General features: G+C 40.2%; 1 pseudogene; it reads right to left on the bottom strand.

Annotated features, from left to right (window-relative positions):
• Positions 1-2,743: 2,743 nt before the first annotated feature.
• Positions 2,744-3,473, bottom strand: LOC127669803 (proteasome subunit alpha type-6-like; annotated as a pseudogene).
• Positions 3,474-12,181: the final 8,708 nt, after the last annotated feature.

Raw genomic sequence — 12,181 nt, 5'->3', positions numbered from 1 at the left:
ACTAGATATTGATGAGGGGTAAATACAATAATATATTATTATATAATCATAAATTACATATTTAAGAAACTATCCAGAAAGAGAATCAAGGTCTACAGGTCAAATAATATTCTCTCAGGTTAATATGTGGTAAAGAGTTTGCTCACCTTATCAACAAGTCTTAATGACTTGGATACAAAGTTATAATGTGTGTGTGTTTATCACATTTGTGTGTGCTCACATGTGTTAGATAAATGGGCTTTCCTCAGAAGAGAAAATATTCCTGACAGTCTTCCTAGTACAGTGAGAGGGAAGAGCCCCATTCTTTCAGAACTGCAAGTTAGGAACCAGCAGTATAATCAGTTGCTGACCCCATAGAAGTTGTGGGCTGTGGGAAAGGCCCAAGCCTCCACCTTTTTGCAGCTCTTAGGAAAGGAGATATGTTAGGGTTGGCACACCCCTCCACAGGGGAAGAGTCTGCTTCCCGGTGAGTTTTTCCAATGTTAGCAGGGACAAACTGGTCTGGGCTCAGTAGTGAGTTGACAGATTCACCAAATTGGTTCCATGAAGCCTTGCTTTGAAAGGTATCAGTGTCACCACTCAAAGAGAAGTGCCTTCTCTCCCTCCTTACCAACACTGGCATTTGACTCAGTCACTACAGATTTCAAATCCTTCCAAGGACATCAACCATTGAATAAAGCTGCGATGAGAGACCTCTCTTCCAACTCCTGGGTCTCTGGACCCCTGTTTGCCTAGCGTTTCTGGGATTCTGTTTGGGTGCAAGAAGTCTCCAAAGGCTACATTGATGAGAGCATGGAGGAAGGAGAACTTTTCTTGGGCTGTGTAAACAAAAGTGGGTTTTAATAGACTCATGATTGCTTGTCGGGGGAGTAGTAAAGACTCAGTATAGTTAACTTTAGATTTAGTTATTACATATAGTGAATTATGAGTACTTCTACTTTGTATTCTAGTTATCATGTAAATTGTATTTATATAATAAACACAAATTTACTTATCTGACGAGAAACCACCCTTTCCATTTTTTTCCTGAAGACTTGGTTAAAGCCAAATGTAAAAAAACTGAAAACTTTGAGGGACTATGTCCACTTTTCTTGTCAGTTTTTTTTTTTAGCATTTTTTGACAAAATAACTGTAACCCCCTGTTGAGAATAGATATAATGATATAATTATACTTTCTTCCTCCAAAGTGGGAAGATTCAGAGCTGACATTTCCTTATGAAGTACCTCTATGAAGAATTAATTGTGTCAAGGGTTATAAGTCAGTCTCTTCATAAGCCCTTTTAGATTTCTGTGTTGGTTTCAATGACCTTAATTGTTTCCTTTTAAGTGGTATTTTTGATGGATTAGGGCATTGCCATTATTTATTAACACTAATGAATCTTTGAATGTCAGAAACTGGTCTGCTTTTGAAAGTCATTTTGGGGTTACTCTTTCGGTCATATCTCATTGTTGCTGCCACGTGTGTGTAGCATATGGTTGCCTGCATGTATGGTAAGCTTTACATATACTTATATGTACATTTGGAGCAAATAAATGATATTTTACATGCTTTTCCTCTGTCAACATTTTTGGTTTTCATTGAGAAAATATTCTTTCTTTCTTTCTTTCTTTCTTTCTTTCTTTCTTTCTTTCTTTCTTTCTTTCTTTCTTTCTTTCTTTCTTTTTTCTTTTCTTCCTTGCTTTTTTAAAGATTTATTTATTATGTATACAGTGTTCCGCTTGTATGTATGCCTGCAGGCCAGAAGAGGACACCAGATCTCATTATAGATGGTTGTGAGCCACCATGTGGTTGATGGAAATTGAACTCAGGATCTCTGGAAGAGGAACCGGAGCTCTTAGACTCCAAGCCATCGCTTCAGCTGAACAAAACATTTCTTAGAATGTTAAAAGAGCATATCAGAAAATATTAAAAAGCAAAACAAAAAACCCAAGTGGAGGGGATTTTATTTATTACTTCAAAAACTGAGAAAATTTTATTTATTCAAAAAATCCCCAAACAAACAAACAAACAAAACACCCAATCAACCAACCAATCAACCAGCCAATCAACTAACTAAAACCTCACTGCTTTAGGTTAAAGGACACAGAGTGGTATGGGTACTATTTTATTTATTACTTCAAAAACTGAGAGAATTTTATTTATTCAAAAAACCATCCCCAAACAAATAAACAAACAAAAAACCCAGCCAACCAACCAATCAACCAACCAAGCAACCAACCCAAACCTCACTGCTTTAGGTCAAAGGACACAGAGTGGTATGGGTACTACTGGCAGCTTCTTATTGTTCTTCCTAGCCTGAGATAGTTTTCTTAAATATCAGAAGAAGAAAAGAGATGAAGATCTAAGATATTAGACCGAAACCTTATGGTATTGATTGACTTTATTCCTTATAAATCTTTTGGAGACAAGGACCACATGATCCTCTCTCCCTGTATGGCATGCAAATTACAAAATACCCTGTTGTGCTTAGGGGCATTAGTATGTATATACATATGTGTGTATGGGTGTATAGTACGTGTATGCACTTTTGAGTGTGCCTGAACATACACAGCATGTCTTTCTACTTGGTCTTTTTTTTTTTCTTCAAAAACACCATTTTTATTTATACAGGGTCCTAACCAGTCAGTGGCAGGAGGAGTTGTGGAGGCTGTGTCTTCATTCCAGGGCCTCTAGGATGTCAGTTTGTTGTTACTAAACACACAGGTACATAGCATCACAGATCTGGTAAGCTGATGAGAGTGTTCAGTTTCTCTCTGCTGGAGAAACAAGGTCAGCTTCTGTAAGACTCCTGAGTTCAGGATTTTCAACTGTAACTACTCAAACTTCTATTTCTGAAGGTTTGAAATCAATCAACAGAACAGTAGACGGGCATGGAATTGCAGTTTCTGCTTTCCACATGTCCAATCAAATTTCTTCTTCACTTTTGTTATTTTTGAGGAAGCTGTTTGACTCTGCTTGTTTAACTCCTGCTGCAGTGGCTTTCAAGCCCCAGTAGTAGCCTGCAGGATCACACTTGTACACGTTGAGGGCCTTGTTCTTCATCTATACCAATTAATATCATACAGCAACCAAGCAGCCTCATTTCAGCATTCTGTGTATCGACTTGAGAAATATTAGCAATTCCTTTACATAGCATGCCCATTGGAATTGCATAACCATCTTTGCATTTCCAATTACCTGCCTCATAGTGTGCTCTCTGTACCGGGGATCTGCTGTCCCCTGTCACTCCTATCACAACACAAACAGTGCTTTCAGTCATCTTGAACAAATGGGTCACAGTGCTAGAATCTAGCAGTTTGATAGGTACTTTCTTCTGTGTGATGATGACCTCACAGTCCTTTCCTCTGACAGCGACAGATGTAAGTCCACCCTGGTTAATAGCCTTAAAAGCATATTCTACTTGGAAGAGTTGGCCCTTGAGAGGGAAAATAGTAATGTGAAGATCAAAACCAGCTCTGGAACCATAGGACATGGTGTTCCCACTATTTCAAACACAGTGTGTACTCTGGAACACCTAGCCCAGGCACACAAGACCTACCTGGTCTTAAACAGGGACTTCTGTTTGCCTTCATGATGGCATGCTCACTGGCCTATAAACTTTCAGTGATTGCCCCGCCACTGTCTCTATTTCTTTGTAGGAACACTGGGTTTGTAGAGATGTGGTACCTTGTCCAGTATTACATGGATTCTGAGGATGCAAACTCAAGCTCTCAAATGTGTTCAGCAAGCATTATACCTACCGAGCCACCACTGGCTTCTGTTTAGTGTCACTCCAAGGAACTGTAGATTTCTGAAGGTACTTGAAGTCACTTATCCTCTGTAATAACTAAGTCATATTTGGAGAGATAACAGTTTTCTTTTTAACAAGCAACTTCCCTGTCCACTTTGAAATGGACACTTGGTGCCGCTTACGTGTGTGTGCAAAATTGTTCCCAGTTATAGTTTGCAGGGGGTAGGGATGGGCCTGATTTTGCTTCTATTATTGTGAAGACTGATGGTGAAGAGCTTGAGATTTGAAATGCAGTTTGGATTTGAAGCTTGTTTTTTTAACCACTTAACAGCTAGATGAGACTGGATAGTTTTCTAACACTTTAGTCTCTTCAACTATAAAGCAAGTAGGGATAGAAGAGTAGGCAGCAGTAGGGAGGGGAGGGACAAACAAGGGAATGGTAGTTATTAAGGAAAATGGAAGGCCTTGAAAAATCCTAGAGTCTGATCGAAATTATATGTACCAGATAAAATAATGGTTCCTTGTATATAGTAGATGGATAGATACATTTGAATATGCATGTACAGAATTTGGTAATATGTAACTAAATATGCCACTCTTAGCTCTGGGAGAGCCTAGAGATAATCAAATCCTTGTACCAATTAGTACAGGTAGAGTTCATAGTTTCTTTCCCAAATTCTTCTCTCCAATAAATACTATTGGATTTCTCTAGAGAAATGGGTAATTCAGGATAAAGGCACAGAGAGTATAAGGCAACCCAGATGCAAAAAGAGGTGAAAAGTCCCCAAAACATAGTGAGAGGAGCTTGAAGAGACACAGGATGCAGCTTAAAGGATCCCTCACCAGGGAAGTAAGAATACAACAGCAACAAAGCAACAGCAGCAACAACAACAACAACAACAACATCTGACATAAACCAGGAGACCAGAAACGAGCTATGCATAAATCTTTCTGTTTATCACCATCTCTTTGACTCTCCACAGAACTGGTAAGATCATGTATTGAAGAAAAGACAGTTGGGGATAATGCCTGCAAAACTGGATGTCAAATTCAGGAGAGTGGAACTAGATCCTATCTCTTACAGTTATAAAAATAAACTTAGAATTTCTAGAAGATAGTGTGAGGCCAGAAACTATAAAACTGATAAAAAAAAACTGTAGAACTTCTTGAGGAAATTGTAATTGGTGAGGGTATATTGTTTGGGGGGAATGTGATGGGGGATGAGAAGTGACAGAAAAATAAAGTAAGAAATAGATAAATGAGTTTTTATTCAGCTACAAAAGAAACAACCAAGAGGGTGAGAAAAAGTTACAAAACAGGAGAAAGAACTTGTATATATATATATATATATATATACACACACACACACACACACACACACACACACACAGAGAGAGAGAGAGAGAGAGAGAGAGAGAGAGAGAGAGAGAGAGAGAGAGAGAGAGAGAAGGACAAAGGATTAATATTCTAGATATTCCAGATACATAAGGTAAAGGACAACTTAGCAAAGTCAAATCATGTGATAAAGGATGGGGCAATATGCCTATTAGACATTCCAGAAAGCAATATACAAGTATCTCAGAGAAGTAATGCTAAAGTGAGCTTGAGAAGTAATGCTAAATGCAATCTTCCTCAGAAAATGCAAGTCAAAACCACATAGAGCTATCACGGTGCTCCTGCAGGGATGACATTAACAAGTGACCATGAGGATGTGCACAGAAGGGGACCGCTAAACACTGTTGGTTGCAATGTAAACTAGCCCAACTATTATTGAAACCAGTGTGGAAATTCTTTCAAAATTCAAAGATACTTCTGAGTGATCTAGTAATCCCCCCTCTATACTTATATCCAGAGGAAATTAAATAGGTATGTATGGAAAAGAGGCCTTGGTATGCTTATGTTCACCACTGCACTGATATAGCAAGAAGGAGTTGGAAACATCTTTGTATTTATTCAGGGAGTAGGGCTAGAGGATGAAGAAAACAGGGTAGATACAAAACAAGAAATAGTATGTATCCTTTCAGAAAAATTCCTGCCATTTGTGACCCTAGAAATGGAGTTGGAGATTACTGTGTTAAGCGAAATAAGCTAAGACAAATGCTTTGTGACTTCGCTCACATGTGGATGTAAAGAAGTTGATCTTATAGAAAGTTATAAGTGGAATGGTAGTTGCCATAGTTACCAGAACCTGGAGCTAGAATGAGGGAACAGGAGAGGTTGATCCCTGTCAGGTACTAAGTTATAGCTTAGAGGAAGCACTGATATGTTATAACATCAAAGATGACTTACATGATGGAGTGTTTACATACATTTATGGCTTTGTGTTGAAAATTTCAAAACACTACAGAGGATAGTAGAATGTGCTTACCATAAAGACAAAACAAGTTTATCTTGACTTTGGCTACATGGTATCTATATATTTAGATGCAGCAAAATGACACAAGGTACTCCATAAATATATGAGAGTATTGTGCCAGAAAATGTTCATGAACCCCAAAAGACCACCAAGGAGCCGATTCTGATGCAGTTCCATTGGGGTCTCGTTATTTTTTAATTTTTAATTTTTAATTTTTAATTTTTTATTGAATATCATTTTCATTTACACTGCCAATGGTAAAACTTTTCCCAATATCCCCCCTTCCCTATGACCCCCAACTCCTTCCCCTGCTTCCTTTCACCCAACATACTCACCCCTCCTGCCTCCCCTTGGTTTCCCTTTGTTTGGGCCTCTGTTGAGCCTTTACCTGACCAAGGACCATTCCTCCTACTGATGCCCAACAAGGTCTTCCTCTGCCACATTTTTGGCTGGAACCATGTGTGCCCCTTGGTTGATGGTTCAGTCCTTTGGAGTCTTGGGGGAGTCTGGGTGGCTGAAATCATTGTTCTTCCCATGGGGCAGTAAATCTCTTTAGCTCCTCTGAACCATCCTCCAGCTCCTCCATTGGGGTCTCTTTATTTAAGCTCAACCTTGGACCACACTGCTATCTCTGATGCAGGAAAATGGGAGGGGGCCCTGAGCCCAGTTTCAGGCAAGCATTTGCTGAAGCAAGAAGGGTATCTAGCCTGGTACACATCTGATTGAGGGTCCATTATGGCCTTTAGCATAATTTGCTGGTGCTGGGAGCCAAACCATAAACTTAACTTCTGATTGGTGGTTGTTAGGAAGTAAAGTATCAGGGGCAGGCTTGTTGTAATCTGGGGGTACAGATTTGTTGGAAAATAACCAGGAAACTGGTGCTAGAAGCAGTTTTTGCTGCGGGGTTGCCTGGAAACTGTTGCTAGACACAGGTATTGTTGGGGGATAACCTGGAAACTGGTGCTAGTTTCTAGCTAGTTTCCTTCCTTGAGTTCAACCTTAGTGTAGGTTGTCAAAGATGGAGTCTGAACCCAAAAGATCTGCTCTCTCTCTCTCTCTCTCTCTCTCTCTCTCTCTCTCTCTCTCTCTCTCTCTCTCAAAGTGGAACAGAGACTGAAGGAAAGGCTATACAGAGACTGCTCCACCTTGAGATTCATCCCATATACAGCCACCAAACCTGGATGTTATGGTGGATGCTGGGAAGTGCTTGCTGACAGAAGCCTGATATGGCTGTCTCCTGAGAGGCTCTGCCAGAGCCTGACAAATACAGAGGTGGATGCTCACAGATAACCATTGGACTGAGCATGGGTCCCCAATGGGGGACTTAGAGAAGGGACTGAAGGAGCTGAGGAGTTTGCAGCCTCATGGGGGGAGCAACAGTGTCAAGTGACCAGACTCCCTGGAGCTCCCGGGGACTGGACCACTAGCCAAAAAAGTACACATGGAGAGACCCATGGTGCTGGCCACCTGTGTGTCAGAGGATGGCCTTGTTGGACATCAGTGGGAGGGAGGGGCCCTTGGGCCTGGGCCTGAGGGGTGTTTGATGACCCACTGTAGGGGAATGCCAGGGTGGGAAGACAGGAGTGGGTGGGGGAGCACATTCATAGAGGCAGGTGAAGAGGGGATGGGATAGGGAGTTTCTGAAGGGGAGACCTAGAAAGGGGAAAACATTTTGAAATGTAAATAACGAAAATATCCAATAAAAAAAAATCTGGTCTCTCAAGAGTGATCATGCAGTATTTGTCTCTCTGAATCTTATTGTATCTAACAATATTTTCTCTTTGCAATAATTTTCAGGCAAATGTCATGGGTTCTAAAAAATAGCTGAATAGCATTCCATTATATACATGAACTATCACACTTTCTTTACCTTTCCAGATGTCTTGACTGATCCCATTTTGTAGCTGTTGTCAATTCTGTAGCAATACTCTGTGGTAGGACTAACAGCTATTTGGGCATGTACCCAGGAATGATAGAGCTATATTTTAGAGCATTTCTGCTTTTTACTTTTGAAAAGCCTGTATATTAATTTCCATAGCCATTGTGAGACAGGATAGAAAGAAAAGGGAAAACTAAAAGGAAGCTGGAAGCACAACGGATAAAATTGGCTATAACTGCCTACATAAAGACAATATTATTTTTATATATGATCAACTATAGCTACTCTCCTTTACCAACTATAATCTGTAACTTTCTATGTATCTTTTAAGAAGCACCATTTGTAGATAAAGGTCGGTTGGCCATTTTGTGCCATTTCTGTAGTCCATGGTTTTTCTTTATAGGATTGTAATCCTTCCTAGTACACCTTAGGGAGGGACCACCACTCCTATGATCTCATTTACCCCAAAGGCAAAGAAAATTCACTTTAAAACCCTTCTGGATAATGTAGTTTCAAGAGCCCTTGGAACTGCCCCGTGGCTGTTGCTGAGACACGTAAGTTTAGTAAGTTTAGCTGAGTCTTGAGATAGTCACACCCATGCTTGTGCATGTGACATCCTTCTCTCCCCAGACCCCTTCTTTCTGTTAATCCCTGTACTTAAACTGAGTTAAACAATCTCATCTTAATAAATTATAGATCAGCTTCATATTATGGCATTCTAAACTTCTTTTCTGCGGTGATGTCGGCCATCCTGGCTTCACCTGAATAGAGAGAAGAGAACTTTTCAGGAGGCTCAGAGGACAGTGTGGATATGTGCCCTGAGCTGGGGGCCTGCAGTCACTGGCAGCCACAGGAGTATCCCACTAGCATAGAATAAGGGTTTTTCTCTTCCCATATCCTCACCAGTATTTGTTGTCCTTTGCTTTATGAGTGATGTTGCATAATTCATATATTAACTAAATATACATTAATCAAGCTCTTTTGCTTTACAATAGTGAGTCCTGGTAGAGGTGATCTGTGTACAAATTTAAGGGAGTGATTTTTAGTAGTTTTTCCTGTACCTAGCTCATTGTACAAAGTGCATTATTGGAAACCATTTCTGTAGAAAGACATAAAAAAAAATGGATTTCACTTGGATAAAGCCAAGCACCACAAGGTCCTTCATGTAGGGCAAAGTTATTGTGGTGAATTGGTATTCCCAGAAAATAGCCTGTATTCCAGAATCTGCAAGGCCTGCTAACTGATCAGAACTTCCTGACTGTGGAGAGTTGGAAAGTTGTGGATACAGAATCAAATTACTTCAGGCAATCTTTTATGGAATGAACTGAAGAGTGCCCACTTCTGTGTCTGACCAAAGAGCCTTTCCACTCTCAGGTCAAACCTTTGGGATGTATTTGGTAAACACTGGTTTTCTCCAACCCTAAGGCTAAGATCACAGCCAGATAATTTCTAAGATATCTAAGATGTTTGTGTCTTTCCACAGTATCTGAATTGGCTGAATAAAAAAGGAAAATTTCAAGTTTCAATGGCAGTGATTTGCCAGATAATCTCACCCACCTGGCTGAGATGAATGAAGTTTCTCTTATTCCAATTTCAATAGGTGACATTAACTCTCACAGCACACAGCATATGGTAAATGTGTCTATACCTGTAGATGCATGTGTGCTTACAGAATAAATTCAAGTTAAAGAGGCTGCAGCGGAGCTCAAGAGAACTCAGAAATGAGCTGAGTCTTTTTTTCATACAATATGGAGTATCTTGGAGTAGGGCGCAGGCTCATCTTAATACTCCACTTTGCTATAAATCATCTATGTGATGTACCCACCAGGGAATTTAAAGGAAGACTTCATTTATGACCCATTTTTCTCCTGTGCCTGTTGAGGATCTTGGAACTGCATCCTCTCAAAGATCATCTAAAAGTGAAGGACCAGCATCTGTAATAGCTCCATCCAGAGCATGCTATTTGGGACAGTTTGAATCTATGTTCCCAGGCTATGGTCACTCCTATTTGAATCAGAATAAACCGTTAGCTCCTGAGAGGTAGGGGCTGTGTTTAGTGCTGAAGTTGTCTTTGTTGAGGATATTGACATCTTGTATTTTTATGGCTTCTTTCTGATTGTGCATTCCCTTACAAGATTTGCTATCAAAGACCTCATGTTTGGTTTGAATGCTTTTTTTTTCAGTAATAAGATTATTTCAATTAGATTTTCCTATCAGTGCTTTAAATATGAGAACTGTTTAGCTTATACTTGACCAGGAAGGTGACAAAGGTAGTTAGTTGCTTGTGAAGCTGACCACCTGAGTTCAATTCCTGGAACCCACACAATGCCAGGTGTGGTGGCATGCATCTGTAATCCTCACACTTCTACCAGGAGACTGGGAGAGCCACCTGTAAGCTCACGAGGCAGCCAGACTGGGTTAGTCAGAGTGGCAAAATCAAGAGAGACCCTGCCTCATCAAGGTACAAGGAGAGAACGAACTTACAGAAAGTTGACTACCAAAGTCCACACATGACACTCACACACAGCCATTAATAATAACAGAGTAAAATTAATAAGAGTTCCTACCAATAGCAGCTAATTTGGGTTCCTAGCAATGTTTGGTTTTAGATGATGCACTGTTATGTCCAAGTCTCAGGGACCCCAAAGACCACCAAGAAGCCAATTCTGATGCAAATTCACAAGGGTCTTTATTATGAGCTTACAAGCCAGAACTCTCACAGACACGGTTGAAGTAGGTCAAACGTGAGAGCCTTGAGTCTAGGGGTGCAGGGTATTTATTACAGCAAGCTTGGGGAGTTTCTATACAGGTCAGCAAGTTAATATCTTAAAAACTGCATTTCTGTTATACTCTGCAGGAAGCAAGCATGGAGGCAAATCCATCTGACACACTGGATGGCTAGGTTATCTATTTTCTGCAGCGTGTCTTAAGTTATCTATATGGACCTTAAGTTTCTGCTGTTGTAGCCTGCCTGACTTTCTTGGGGTGGGGGGGGGAGGTTCTGCCATAGGATATTTGCACAAGTGGTTTTTGTGGTTTTTCTCCTGCAATTGGAGTTTAGTCCATGGAACTTCTAAAAAAGAAAAAAGAAAGAGAGAGAGAGAGAGAGAGAGAGAGAGAGAGAGAGAGAGAGAGAGAGAGAGAAGAAAGAAAGAACAAAAGAAAGAAAGAAAGAAAGAAAGAAAGAAAGAAAGAAAGAAAGAAAGAAAGAAAGAAAAGAAAAAGCCAGAGTTGGTTGGACTTTACAGCGCAAATAGTAGGCATTGTGGCATTTGCATGGTCATGTGCTGGAATCACTGTGCATCTTTCTCCAGTAGCAGTTCTGCCTCTCTACTGATACATACTCCTCCATGGCCTCTGTTCAGTTCCTTTCCTGACTTCTCTTAGTGATGGGGTGTGACCTGGGAGCTGTAAGCTGAAATAAATCCTTTCCTCCTCAGGTTTCTTCTGGTCATATTTTATTATAATAGAAACTCTGGCAAAGCCGTATCCCCAATTCAAAAGACAAAAGAACCACTCAGTTGTATTTTAGAATACAGCAACAACAACAATAATAAATGTGATGATGATGATAATTTGATGATAATGTAAGTTCCTTTGTATTTAATAGCAGGTTCATCAAGGAGCTACTATTAGGTATTTGTACACAATGCTGTTGGCATTTCAGTCTGTTGTAAAAACTTTGAAAGACAACCTCTTTGATGGGACTTCTTCTGATCCATTGGCAGGCTCTTTGGAGCTCCGGGTGGCTCTTGATTACCTATCACTTCCTCTCTACATCACCACATATTGTGAGGAGATTGTGGTACAACAGAGAGCTTGAAAAAATGGGACACACTCAATTTGTATTTTCTTATAGGCACATAATCCATCGTGCCACGGATTCTATCAGGGTAGAATCTCTGAGTGTTCTTTTACAGAAATATGACTAGGCTGATAAGAGTTGGTAAGATATTGTAGAAGCCCTATTCTTTAGCCTCAGGTTTTGTGCTGAAATCTTCAACACGGCTTCAGTTTTTGCCTCAGACTCAAAGAATGAATGAATGACTTGAAGGTTGCTGTGTTTCTGATCTCCTTGGCCTTGACAGGATTTGAGTGTTCAACATCAGACACAGTGAGGAGACAGTGAGTACACTATTGTGAGTCCAGTGTGCCGTTGCAATCAGTGGTGAGTCTGATTATTCACTTTGAGTCACACATAAACAAAAAGCTATG

This window comes from Apodemus sylvaticus, chromosome 19 (genome assembly GCF_947179515.1).
Source record: "Apodemus sylvaticus chromosome 19, mApoSyl1.1, whole genome shotgun sequence".
In the NCBI taxonomy this organism is placed as follows: domain Eukaryota; kingdom Metazoa; phylum Chordata; class Mammalia; order Rodentia; family Muridae; genus Apodemus; species Apodemus sylvaticus.
The sequence above is the reverse complement of the archived record's forward strand: the minus strand, read 5'-3'. Positions and strand labels throughout refer to the sequence as shown.